This window comes from Chiloscyllium punctatum, chromosome 11 (assembly GCF_047496795.1).
Source record: "Chiloscyllium punctatum isolate Juve2018m chromosome 11, sChiPun1.3, whole genome shotgun sequence".
In the NCBI taxonomy this organism is placed as follows: Eukaryota; Metazoa; Chordata; class Chondrichthyes; order Orectolobiformes; family Hemiscylliidae; genus Chiloscyllium; species Chiloscyllium punctatum.
In genome coordinates, this window is record NC_092749.1 from 113203002 (window position 1) to 113217633 (window position 14632).

The 14632-nt window shown below is 42.4% G+C and overlaps 1 long non-coding RNA gene across 5 annotated transcripts; it reads left to right on the plus strand.

Moving 5' to 3' along the window:
• Positions 1-1619: 1619 nt before the first annotated feature.
• LOC140483350 (uncharacterized) lies at positions 1620-13709 on the plus strand. 5 transcript variants are annotated; one of them, XR_011961935.1, is made up of 4 exons: positions 1620-2624; positions 4168-4345; positions 7346-7408; positions 8972-13707. It is a non-coding gene; the product is annotated as an uncharacterized lncRNA (long non-coding RNA). The 5 variants fall into 5 exon arrangements; XR_011961934.1 differs by having other exon boundaries at positions 1624-2624; positions 9101-13706; XR_011961931.1 differs by having other exon boundaries at positions 1621-2624; positions 7275-13709.
• Positions 13710-14632: the final 923 nt, after the last annotated feature.

A 14632-nucleotide genomic window follows, 5' to 3' on the forward strand; every position in this document is an offset into this window, starting at 1 on the left:
CCTCCCTCCCCCCCACCCACCCCCACCCAGCCCCTCCACTCTCCCCACAAAGTCTTCAGGTTAACTTAGGTGCACCTCCGGGAAAATATACTGCTGGTCTTCTCCGGCTTGCTAAGCGATGTGGAAATGTCGCCAGTGCAGTACCTGGGAGGATGGAGGGATCTCTCGTTCCCTCCCTCCCTCCCTCCCCCCAACCCCCGACCCCACACACACACACACACACTCCCCGAGCAGCCCGCCACCACCACACCCGCCCCAAACCCCCACACCCTCCAAGCCAGAGAGCGAGAGAGAGAGACCCTCAAACCGAATTGCTCAGCCTCATGGCTTTCTGCCACTTGAGCTGTCAATCAAGGGGAGGCTGTCAAAGGTGGTGAATGAATTATCCGCCGTGCACTTCCACTGGGTAGGGGGGGGGTGGAATTGGGACGGGGAGGGGGCCAGATGGAGGACACCTTGGGTAATGTCAGCGAGGTCTCCCCGCAGGAGCTCCAGCTCTCTCGATCGCCTTCTACTCCCTGGGAGAGACCGGTGCTGGGCTGGGGGCTGGGAGGGAGGACGAGGAGGGAGGGAGGGAGGCTCGGAGGGTAAGGGGGAAACACCAGTCTCACTCTCTCCGGAGTTTGGAGCTGTTTAAGAGGGCCGGACGCTGCCGCCGCCGCTGCCGCCGCCGCTGCGCCCGTGTTGCAGACAGAGGTGGATGTGGGAGAGAATGCTGGAACCCGGAAGCAGTGGTGGCCATAACAGGTCGCGTCTTACACAAGGCGCACTGGACTACCTCATCTCTCTCGCACAGGAGGGGTGGCACAGACACAGGGAGAGTTGGAGAGACAGCCAGGGAGGCACATAGGCAGGGTGAGATGCCAGCTCCCGCACTGTAAAGCATTAACCAGCGGCAGGTACAGCTCCCATACACACACAGACACACACACACTGACACAGACATCACACACAGACACAGACATCACACACAGCACACACGTGCACATTTAACATTCAACCCCCCCCCCCCTTCCTCCGCCCCACAACAAAAGCCCCTGCAAATGCGGGGTTTCGTTTGTGTGTTGAGAATTGAAGACAGTGTATCAATTGCGTGCACACTTTGATGTGAACTCTTCAGATTGCCGGGACAAAGTTGGTTTGCCATTACTGTGACTCCTGCTTCTTCTCCCCACTATCCCGGCCCCTTTGCAACTTTCTCAGTTTGTAAAGGAGAGGAAATTCCAATACGTTATCTTTTGTCATTCGAACCTAATCAAATGACAACTACAGGTTGAGATTGCTGCGCGGACCCTTGCTGGTTGAACCACACAGGGTAATGAAATGTTTTGACTCGATGGTGTTTGTCAAATGAATGTGGCCAGACTAAGTTCACTTCAAATTCCACCGCTGTCGTTCACATTTTTCCATATACTTCCTGTAATGATACTCTGTTTACTGTCCACACTTTATAATATCAGCCCTACTTTACTTTTTTGCAGAGTCTATCGATGATGGGGATGACTTGAGATTTGTGTAAAGAACAAACCCATCAATACACTTGCCCAAATCTGAATTGAGTTGAATTTATTGTCACATGTACCGAGGCACAGTGAAAACGTCTGTCGTGCGAGTAATACAGGCAGATCACAGAGTTAAATAGCTTAGATAAGTATTCTTATCGTAGATAGTTCCGGGATTTGAATTGAAATCTGTGATCTTAATTCATGTCTCCCGCTGTTGTCACTTCCCCATTGAGAGCTGTTACTCCTGAAAGTCAAAGCGAATTTAACGCACGCCCTGCTGCTGTTAACGTAGTTCTTTTAATACATTTTCCCCCGCCACCCGAGATGTATAAAGTTGTGGTCACTCATTGTTTCTCTCTCTCTCTCTCTCCCACTCCCCTGTTTTCTCGGGAAAATGAGACAGCCCGGAGTTCTGTGAGCTCTGGATCTGGAGCCAACGTCCAATCACAACGTGCCTTGGGAAGTCCGCACTCTGATTGGCTCGCCAGCTGATCAGTTAAAGCAGACTGCCGGGCTCTCCGAGGGGATTGGCTCAGACGGAAGCATGGGGAGGTGGATCCGCAGAGTAGCAGTGAGTGAGTGAGTGAGTGACGGTCTCACCAGTTTCACACTGTCCAAAAAAAATAACCCCACTCAGGGTCTTCTGAGCAACTGCCCCCCCCCCTCACTAAATCCACGAGTATAACATGATGCTGAAAAAATGACTTTTTTTGTTCTTTGAAAGTATTACACCTTATGTGTTTCTTTTTTTAAAAAAGTATTTTAAACTTTGTCCAAAAAGTCATTTTTTGGGGGGAGACGCGAGAAGAGGGGAACCCCTACATTAAATACAATACCATACTTCAGCAGACCCAGGGTCCCCTCTTCAAATTGCAAGGGTTAATTTCCCTTTTTTTCTGAACATCTAATTGCTTCGCCCGTAAACAATCCGCTCCGGAACATTGAAACATCCAATGGTGGCTTCTTTTGACTTAGAAACAGAAAATCAGAATAAGACACCATTTGTTTTAAAAACAAAAATTACAGAATCAAAATCTGATTCTTGCCAACGACACAGTTCCGACGGACTCCCCTCACAGAGATCGGAAATGATTCCAGATTCACGCTGGGCACCCACAGGTACATATATTTATTTTTTAAACCGTGTGTTTCAGGTAAGAAACTAACTATTTTCTTGCTGCTCTAAAGGAGATTTAACTTTAATCGATTGCGAGTAAAAGATCACGAAATGTTACATTTTAAACTGAAAATCTCACACGAACAGCGGTCAGTCTTACTCACTCTCCCACCCCTCCCATATTGGTAAATATCCAATTTTACAGGCCAGCCTCAAACGAATTTGTTTAGCCAAACCTCATCAGGACACCGACTGTTTTTACAATCAGTAAACAAGTTATTAAGGTCAGAACGGGTTCCGACCTAAAACCTCCAGTCGGTAAAAAAATTAAAACAGTAATCATTAAAGGATATATCTATTAAAAAGGCGAAATAAAAGATTCTGTAACCAAGATTTTAACTTAAGGCATTTTCAAACTCCCATCTCAGTTACACACAATCTGCCAGATCAGTTCACAAACTTTTGACTGGATCATCACTTCTTTTTAATCGTCAAAATCGAAGTGTGAATAGGAGAGAGGCTGCCTAGGGCTGGAAACGCGGAGTGCACATTGTTCAAAACACCACTCCATTTATACAATTGCAACCCCGGGAATAGGGGCCGGCCAATTAAACTACAACTGGAAAAAGGTGGAGGCTAGGAAACACGTTTTTTAAAAAAAATCTTTCTGATCTACTATAGTTTCTGAACACCGAGATTTTAGTTAAGATGTGTACAATCTTTAATTTGTACAATCGCGTGATGTTTAGCCTTTAATGTCCATTTGTAAGGTATCTTCAATATTTGGCAGATGGTCATGTTCTTATCAAATCTCTCTCTGCCTAGTTGAACATGTTTCTATTTTATGTTTGTGTATGTGCGTTTACATCGTTAAAACAAAACTTGTTTTTATTAAGCTCTGTAGAATTGAAAACTTTTTTAATTAAAAAAAACACGTTCTTTTCACAACAAGAAACAATTTAGAAAGATCGTTGGTAGAACTCAAAGCTGAAATTTGAATCCAGGAAGAGACAGTTTGGGAATGTCTTTGTGAATCTTCGGTGATAATAATCGTCGCCAAATGCTGAATTGTTGTTTGGGATTTGAATTCCAAAAGGGCCGGAGAGTTGAACATTTTAAGGGTTTTGATTGCCCCCTCTCTCATCTGTCGCCGGGATATTGCGTGTTGGTTGAGCTGTTGTGTTAAAACACAGTTTGCTGTCTGCCTCCCCACACGGCCAGCGGCAGTAGGGAGGGAGGGAATAACCCCTGACTCCGAGCAATGGACAGTGTTGCCCTCGGGGCAGATGTCCACTCGTCTCTCCTTCCCACCAACCCCCGTGGGTCTTTGATGTTGCACCATTGATCCCCTCGAAGGGGTGGGATGGGGGGTGGGGTTGGAGTGAAGATGATCAAGGTCATTAGTTCAGGGATAATTGGGCCAGTGCTTAAACACTTCACTGTCGTTTTATTTTACATATATGACCAAAACTCGAGTTCATAAAAGGAGCGCTGTATTTCCAGATCGGCGTCAAACACTGACCTAATCGTACACTCCATTTCTAGCTCTCAAAAACCTTGCGACAAAGTTAGATTCACCGTCAGTCCAGTTGACAATGACATGCCTCGCGGATTGACCGTACAAACTCACCAGGATGTATTTTGTTTTGGATGTGAGAGCGGTTTGCAACAGTCCTCTCTCGTTATGTATCTTTTTGTTTTGCAAGTTGCTTTTTCGAGACGGGTGAGTGCTCTCGATGTTTATTGATGGGTTCAGGGAGGGGGTGGCGGTGGGGAGGGGGGTTGGGGGAGGCGGGGGGGGGAGTTGCTTCTCTGAACAGAGGGCCGCCTTGTCCACTCCCTGTGTCATCCCGAGGTCGCCCCGGGTAACAATCCCAGCCCAAAAATACTTCCAGGAACTGGGCAACTCAGACAGATTCACCATCCCGAGGGGGAGAAGGGGCAGGGAAACTATTCCAACCGCTTCTGTTTCAGACAAATCAAACAAATCAAAGCAGAAGGAGAGAGAAAGGCTGCTGCACTTTAACAGAGAGTTTTTTTTTAAAAATTCCAAATCACAGTTTGACCCGCTCTGCCTTTCCCAGGGCTGAGAGGCGCGATCGAGACTCAAGTCCTGGGTGAATTCATCCTCAGAAAGTTGTGGATGTAATTAAGTGACATTGAGGCGTGGATGATATTTCTAACAGGTCGATGAACACTGAGAAGTTTTGTCACTGAAATTCCCTGCTTCATTTCGAAGTAAACATATCCGGACCAGGTACCAGCGAAAAGCCAGCGCAAGATAAACCAGGGAAGATTGTCTGAGTGAGATAGTTAATGAAGCAATATTTTCAGCACTGAGAAATCTCAGCACAATGTAGCACACGCTGAACGTATTAAAAGTCACCACTGTCTCTACCCGGCAATATTTTACCTTGAAATACGTTAATATTTTGCAATGCCCAACGCGCCTGTTGTGTCTCACTCTGGGAGCATTGCTGATTTTTTTTTAAAAGCTCCCTTTTAGAAAAGGTATCAGAGAGATTCTCCCTCCCTCCCCCAGATATTTTACCCTTCATCGTTAACCGTGAGTAACTTGCGAACACAACGAATGAAATTGTCCAGGATTTGCTCAGAGCCTCCGCAATGTTGGGTTTAAGCTTGAGCGAATGGCGCCAGAAGGACTTGAACTCGCGGTAAATTCTACTGAATGACCTGTTCAGAAACGGTCAGGGAGGACTAGCTGGGATTTACGCCAGTCTCGATGTGCCCCTCTCACTGGCGCCGTCTACAGGACATTGACATAGCAACAGCAAACCCCGACGCGCATATATTTTACAGACATAAGGAAAACGGGGAGGGGTGGTGGGGGCAACTCATTGTTTCATAGCGTCTTTCTCAATGTTATTTTAAAAATACTTTACTGAATATCCGGGGTTAAATCTGCTATTTACAGAATACCACGCGTCGCCAAGAACTTTTTAGTAACTAAAACATAAATGACCAAATTGTACACTCTGTTCCCGATTTGCAACTCACGTCGGTCCAGACTAAGTTAAAGCAGGAAGGGGGCGAGCACGTTTATTTGTAGGACTGGGCAGAGTGTCCCTGTAACTGTAACAGAAATTTCCCCGGCGCTCCTCTCCCTAGAAGATGTACAAGATGTGCGGCTGTTGGAACAGCCGTTTCAACGTAAAACATCAAAGTTGAACACAAATCGGCGCGACCACATCACCGATGTGACAAAAAAAAGGATAGCCTGCACAATTCTTAAATGAAAACTATACACGGAAGATCAGGCCGTGGCGTTTAGAAACTCAAATTGTACAAACGGCAGAATCTAAACAAAAGCGATATCAGAGCAATCCTTTCCTCTTGCAACTTTAAACCCGTCTCCAGTCCGAACAATATTACGATTCATGTGCCGTTCTCAATGCAAATTTTAACGGATGCCCAAGTCCTTGAATTGGAAGTATATATTAGGACCTTCAATCAGACATAAAGCTATCCTCCATAAATTATTGAGGAACTGTCATCATTACGTTTCAACAGTAGCCATAAATATTGGGCCCTATAAAATAAAGACATTATCCTCAGGACCCCATCTTGTATGTTCTTTTAGCGAGCTTTCCCGCTTTCATGTTTTTGTGCAGGTGTCACTGGCAGAGATTCATTGTAAACGCTGCTTTAAACTGTAATCTTTTAAATTAATTAATTGACGCATTTCTGAAGCATTGTAGATCAAAGATTAATTGAGAGTCTAAATTAAGCAATATTTCCGTGATTGATGCTAATTTAAAAGTACCAGAGTTTGGTTTTCTGGAAGAGTCGCACGGTAGTTTGCCAGCAAGTTCTCTTCTACTTTTGTCTTACAAATATTGTACTTGATGATTAACTCTCCATTTCCACTTCCTTGCCTCTCTTCCCTTACAGTAAGGATGCGTGTAAAACTCGTTCCTTTTACTTGCACGCTCTCGCTTGTGTTTAATTTACCCTCTGTGTGAGAGATTGCAGGTGGTCAAGATTTCGGTTTTGTTTATTTTAAAATTCTTCCGAGTTAGATCATGTTTAGAAACAATATTTGCGCACTTTCCGATAGCCAAATGTTGGGAAGTGCAATGATGAGATTTATTTCAGGGACTTGCCGATCTGTTTCAGGGGGACATTAGTTAAACTTGTCCAAAGCAGCTCGGTGGGGACAAGTTGAAAAGAGTGAGTAACAAGTTCCCCAGCAGACCCCGTCCTCTCCCACACTTTTCTCCCGGTCTGTTATCTCCAAATACAGGCGGCTGTTTGCCTGCCTCACACTGGGACATTTCGACCGAATCTTGAACACTACACCCAAACCATATGCAACATTAGTAACTTTTTTTACACGCTCTCCCTTCTGCACCAATTGTCTTTTGGATGTGAATGTACTCGGGTATGGTATGTATTACAGTCAGGTAATTTAATCACGCAATCGCTTCACATTTGTGAAAAGCTCCTAGCGTCAGTTTTTCCAAATGAATCTGTCAGCGCGAAATCTTGTGCAAATGGGAGAAACTCATTGTCTAATTGCTCGGAATTGTGCACTGGAATCGCAAAGATTTTTGTTTGGAATCCTGGGTAATCTCTCACAATAAATCTGAATCAGTCCCCAAAATATAAACTGTTGAGAAGATTTTGTTTAGTTCTTCTAACATCTAGGCGGAAAGAGAAACGAGAACCTTGGAATCTGACTGGGCTGTTGAATGTTTAATAGATTATACCCTCATGTCTCTCCAAAGTGATGGTGATACTTAATGGCATCTTCAACTCCTGCAGGGTGAGTAGTAAAGAGACTTAGGAGAATTTCTCCCGAGCTGTGAATTTGCACGGTGTAAACACGGTCGATGTTTTCGATGCATGCACATGCGTTATTATATACTTCATCTTTTACGTGACTGGTTATTTATATCATGTTAAAATAATTGGTTTCAGAATGTGCAAAATTAGAATTTTTCACTAATCAACAGTTGTACAAATATATTTACATACTTAAGTACATTAATTTACACATTTGCGTGTTAAATATTGCTCTCAAATACATTAATTTCTCCATTACTCAATAAAATAATTAAAACTGTCACAAATTAATTGAATTCCAGCATTAAATGTTTTAAGTTAAAATATTCAAGTTAAGGTCATCCAAATCATTTGTAAACATGGTTACATATTTACCAATATTTCTGCTCTCAAACTTACTTGCATAAAACACATCGAATGCATGTCAAAAGATAATAAGGTTGATAAACACAAACAATTAAAAGCTGAAAATGTGTACTTCATTCCTTGAATTGTGCTGTCAATCAACCAACATGTTATACAGCTGTCCCTGACATTTTTAAGTATGAAAACTGACAATGTTCAAAGTTTCAAAATGTCCTTTTCAACTTTAGAAGAAGAATTTAGGCTTTCATAAATGGTTGAAATATTTTATTTGGACTGGAGATCTGGACTATAAAGCAAGTGTTGAATAAAATACTAACAAGATGTTTTGTTTAAAACAAGTTGGTAAATGACAAAATAAAATTACTGCCAATCCTGATCACCTTTACATTATACGGCATTGAAAATCTGTTCTCAAAACACACCTTCTATTACTTTGCATTGTCTTGTTTGCCAATTAAAATCTAATTTCATGAATTATAAGGTGAACATAAAAATGTCATTAAAATTCCAACATTTCAATATTTTAAAAAATTTCTTAGAAACTTTGGATAGAATTTTTCTTTGTTTGTGGAAGGAAACATTAATCAATTAAACTTTCATCTTTCATTCCAGGAAACAAATTCATATGACTACAACCAAAGAAATAGATAGTCAAAAAATCTAATTTTAACTTCAACTTCTAACATATAAATATTAGTCTCTGATTGGTATGATAAAGTTAGGAATAAAGGTATTCATTATGGTAAAATTTCCTGCAGTAGAACTTATGTGACAATAAAATAAGTTAAATCATCAAACGTGAAGTTTTGCGGACGCTGATACAAATGTATATTAAGTACATTCCCACTATCTGTAAGATTTGGTATTTTGAAGGAAAAATTTTAAAACGTGGAACATTATGATCAAGGATAGGAACAGAAATTTGAGATGTTTATTGTTTAAAGTCATTGCATTTTTCATACTATTCATAATAATGATTAGCAAGATATAAAATAAAAGCTACAGTATAATTTAGGAGACACGGATGATGCAATAAGAGTGAAGCTAAAGTCATTTATGAGTGTTATCTGAAACCCAGGATTGAACAATGCCTCCCTTTTCCATCAATGTTACTATTTATAATTCATGCTGTACATTTCATTAATATAACTAATGGTGTAAATATTGCTATTTTCAGTCAAGGTCCTACATCTGGAGGGGGCACAAAGAAAGCAAGTTGCATGCAGCTGTCAGTAGCAATTTTCTTGTTAGTGTTTAGCTGTTCTGACACTGGTTGATGCAAATATTTCCCCGTTGTCCGTAACAGTGAGAAAAGGAAGCCCGGCAGAAGTTGCACTGAAATTGGAATGCTGTTTTGAAGTATCAAGTTCTGCAAAGAGCTCAGTGAATTTCTACAGTAAAGTAGCAGCTGAAAGTCAGTCACAATAGTATGATATTTATGGAAGAACATCAAAGGCATTTATAATGTAATTATTGCAGGTTTACGGTGAGATAATCTACAACTGATTACACAAGATCCTGACATTCATTATATGTACTGTAACATGGTCATTTGTCACATACATATATTACAATAGAAACATTAAATGAGCCCAATAGAAATCATGATTTATATTATACATTCTGTTATCCTTTTTAGAGGCAGAGGATTATAAAACCTACCATCTATTGTTAAATGGCAATGGCAAAAACCATGGATAAAATATTTTAATTGGCCAAGACTGTTTCAGAAGTCTAACGTAGTCAAAATAAAAAGAAAGCACAGTGGACGATAAATATGTGGAGTGATGTAGCACAGGAATGAGTCCAACACAGTAAGACCTGGGCAATATTCAGGCTTGGACTGATAAGTGATCAGTAACAGTGCACCACACAATTGTTTAGTCAATGACCATCTCCAACATGAGAGAATCTAATCATCTCCCCTTGACATTCAATGGCATTATCACTGCTGCATAACCCATGAATGACATACTGTGGATCAAACAGCAACTTTACCGAACCTGCTCGATAAATGCTATGATTACAAGAAGGGGGGAGATAATGCATTCTGCTAACGTCACTGCTCTCATTTCAATCCCACCAAGGTAGCTGATGGAATTCAAATTCAGTTAATAAATCTGGGTGTGATGGTGAAATTGTAGCAAAAATATATCTGATTCACTGGTAACCTTTAGGGAAAAGAAATCTACAATTCTTACCTGGTCTGGTCAGGCCTCCATGTGACTCCATACCTACAACAAGTGGTTGACTAACTGCGCTCTGAACTGTCCAGAAAGCCACTCAGTTCAAAGGTAATTAGGACTGGGCAACAAGTGCTGGACTTGCCAGTGGTGTCCACGTCCAATGAAAGAATTAAAGAAAACGAAAAGGTGTAGGTTAGAGGCACAAGGGGTCAGGAGTCAACCTCTCCACTTGCTTGGATGGGGTAAATCCTATAACACTCAAAATGGTCAGCACCATTTACCACCTTAAACTGCCTCCACCACCATCTCTAAGATGCGCTGCAGCAAGTCACCATGCATCCTTAAACTGTACATTGGAAACTGATTACCACTACAATCTAGAAGAACAAGGGCAGCAAGGTTCCATCCAGGCCACTCACCATCCTGACGTGGAAATATATCATTGTTCCTTCACTGTTGCTGGGTCAAAATCCTGGACCTGCCTCTGTAACAGCATTGTGGGTCAACCTACAGCACATGGACTGCATTAGTTCTAGGTAGCAGCTCACCACCACCTTCTCAAAGACAGCTAGGGGGCACGCAACAAATGCTGACCCAGCTAGGAGCTAGAATCTGGATTTAAGATGAAATTGAATGTTGCTGTTGAGAGTGGTCTTCACCTGAGATGGGGATGATAGGGCAATTGAATTGAAGACTAGCATTTTGAATTTGTGGTGAAGTTAAAGATAATAGTGACTATCTTTCCAGTATTGGTCAAATTTTCAGGTCAAACAGACCCTGGGCAAGTACAGTCAATGGATTTAGGGAGGTGAAAGTGAGAAGCAGATGGAGCTGTTCAATGCATCTCGTATGTTCAGGGAGAATCATCAGCTCAGGGGCCTATCAGTTCCAGTATTCCACTACCAGTATCAGGATTCTAGTTATACGACTACCACCTTGGGCCTGCAAGGGAACAAGCAAACCAAATGCAACATTGAATGTGAAATTGCTGCTATACCACTATGTCATTGGATTCTATTGCGTAATATCCAGCCCAGAAACCAATAACATTCTAACAGGACTAGACAGGATGTAGGTTTGCTCACTGAGCTGGAAGGTTCATTTCCAGACATTTCGTCACCCTCTAGGTAACATCTTCAGTGGGCCTCCAGGCGAAGCACTGCTGATAATTCCTGCTTTCTATTTAAGTGTTTGGGTTAGTAGTGTAATTTCCTGTGGTGATGTCATTTCCTGTGGTGGAGTCATTTCCTGTACTTGTTCACCAACCCAAAGAAACCCAAATATATAAATAGAAACCAGGAATTACTAGCAGTGCTTCGCCTGGAGGCCCACTGAGGTTACCTAGTAGGGTGATGAAACATTTGGAAATGAACTTTGCAGCTCAGCGAGCAAACCTACATCCAGAACCTCAACCTGAGCTACAACTCTTCTCAAAACTCACTAGGACTAGACAGGTTCGATGCAGGAAGGATGTTCCTGAGGGCAGGGGACAACCTCTTTAAATCTGAGGTCAGAATTTTCTTCACCCAGAGAGAGAGGTGAACCTACGGAATTCACTACCACAGAAAATGATTGAGGACTAAACGTTGTGTTTTCAAGAAGGAAGTAGATGTAGCCCTTGTTGTTAAAGGGATCAAGGGATAGGGAATAAGGGATTGAGGCACTCAGCTCAATGATCAGCCATCACGTTGAATGGCAGAGCTTGAGGTTTCAAATGGCCTACTCCTGCTTTCACCCTCTACGTTCCTATCTTTCATTTGTCCACCTCACAAAATCCATGAGGCAGTGAAGAGACTTCCTACCACCCAAAGCCAATAGGCATTTTTATTCTCATAATTAATTGCCACTTTCTGTGGGAGCCATTGATGTGGTGAAAAACCATGTTTTCTTTCCCAAAAGATTTATTTGCTACTTATTTTGATTGTAGGTGAAAGCTGCTGTTAAGAACAGTAAACAGCATTTACTTAATGTCTACACTCTTCAATTATATGGTCTGTATTTTGGAAAAAAAGGAGCAGCTGTTTGACTTCAATGGATTTTCCTTATTTTCCTGTGAAAACAACCTCCACATTGACAAAGCAAAGTAATAGGTTAAAAGGCAAATTCCAAAGTTGCAAAAATACATGAACAAAGCACAAGAATTTCATCAATGTTAAGAGAATCTAGATATAAATTGTTATTTGGAACTTAAACTATTAAAATGCTGCTGTTAATTACTATTGTATGTACAAATGGATAAATCCCTTCCCTCTTTTTGAGAAAATAATTATAGCATCAATGTACATTGCCAGATGCAACAATAAAAGCCCATAGGGCAAATGAATTAGCATCATATTACAACAATAATGGGAAAAATGTGCATTTGTATAGCCCTTTTTGCTATCCCAGGATGTCCCAAAGTCTCTGAGGCAATTTCTAAATTGTAGAGACTGTTGCACTGAATTAAATACATTACAGACCATTGTAATGAGTGGAAGAATATCGCCCGTAAACTGGGCTGCAGTGATAACATTTTATTGATTGAATGCTACATGAAGTGTGACCTGTATTTACTATCAGTAGCTATGAATTCACATAAATGATAAGAGCAATCATTTCACTAAAAAGGTGGAGTGCACTTGCAGTCCTGGCTTTTACTCCTTGGGAAGGCGGTCTTGGTCTCAGAGGGAGTAAATATACCAGGTTGATACCTGACCTCCAGTTAAACTACAAGGAGAGGTTTCATAAACTAGGGTTGTATTCCTCACAGAATAAAGGTTTTGATTAAAGTTGTCAAGACAGACAGAAAGTATTTCCGCTGGCTGGGGGAAGTCTCGGCTGAAGGAAGAAACGGTGGAGTCCCGCCTGCTAACGGGTGCATTCCTGAGGTACACGCACTCAGTGATCGTCACAAACACTGGGACATTGTCCATTGGCGTTACGTCTGCAGAGTCTAGATTAGGGTGGTGCTGGAAAAGCACAGCATGTCAGGCAGCATCCGAGGAGCAGGAAAATCACTCCAGGAAGTAAGTTTCATTCTGTACTTTCCCTTTAAATCCGCAGATAAGCGAGTGGTACATACACATAGTCAGCGAAAGGTGTACAGACAACATTGTATAAATAAGTCCATTTGTGACTGGTGACCACACGGCTGTCTAAAATAGACTTTTCAGGAGCGTAGCTAGGAATCAGTTCCACACATGGAGAGTGAAGTTTCCTTTGCAGGGTTCATACCTGTTACTGATTGGTAACTGTAATCCTGACATTGATAGGTTTTTATGAACCAAAGGTTTTCAGAGATAATTCACAGAACACGTATCTAGATCAAGTGATTCAACGTTTCCTCCTGCTTCTAGGTTCCTAAAGACTTCAGAGTAAACATCTACTTTTGTTTTTAGAGATTATTAGCTATCACCTTACCTTGTATGTAGCACTGTTTAAAATACAATGTTTGTATTCAAAATTATGGTCCACAGAAGACAAAAAACATAGGGTTTTTTTTTAATCGATTCAGAGACGTTATTACACGCAGGTGGAATTGGATACCAGACCTTCAGGCTCAGAGTTAGGGACATTACCAGATCTGGGTGGGTGTTGCAGCCCCTCTGTCAGTGGGTTTGATGGTTGGGGTGTAGGGGGGTTGTGGGGTAGCAGAGTGCAGTGTGTAGTCCGCCCACTGCTCTCCAATTTGACGGTGTGTGGTGAAGGTCCCAAGCTGCCTCCCCCCACCCTCGGATCTGACTCTCTTACATGGCCAGTTAAGTACCTCACCCGGCCCCTCAACTCCCCCCGGGCTATTTTACCATCGCGGTGGGGGTGTGGGGTCGTTTGAAAGGAATGTGGGGCCGGCTATTGTGAGGTAGAAGGGAGATGGATGTCCTTCGGGGGTGAGGGGAGAGGGGGTTCCATGCGACACTTGACCCCAAGTTCACACCCCGCCCTGACCTTTAACCCTGCCTCAGTGGCGTCTTTAACCTGCCTCCCTGTATTTATGAACTTCAGGATACCATATGCCTTGGTAAGGCTGCCTTAATGGTCTATCAATTGTGTGAGAGCTCAGACTGTACCTGCACAACGGCAAAAGTTATTTTGTAAAGATTTAACCACTAATTAAGATCCATTTGGTTTAAAATAAACTTGTAGGAGTTATTAGTTCGGTCTCTTCTGGAAGATTTTACCCAGTTCTGGATCCTGCTCTTTGGGAAGCATGTGAAAGAATTGAAGAGAGAGAGAGTGCAGAAATGATTTACAAAAATGGATGAGGAATTTCAGATAGGGGATAAGACTAACGGGAACAAATTATTGCAGATTAGATTAGATTCCTTACAGTGTGAAAACAGGCCCTTCGGCCCAACAGGTCCACACCGACCCTCCGAAGAGTAACCCACCCAGATCCATTTCCCTATGACTAATGCACCTAATACTATGGGCAATTTAGCATGGCCAATTCATCTAACCTGCACATCTTTGGACTGTGGGAGGAAACAGGAGCACCCAGAGGAAACCCACGCAGACACGGGGAGAATGTGCAAACTCCACACAGACAGGCGCCCAAGGCTGGAATCGAACCTGAAAACCACAACAGTGCTAACCACTGAGCCACCGTGCCACCCAGATTCTGGAATCTGTACTGAAAACAACAAACGCTGGAGGTCACAGCCGGTCAGACAGTG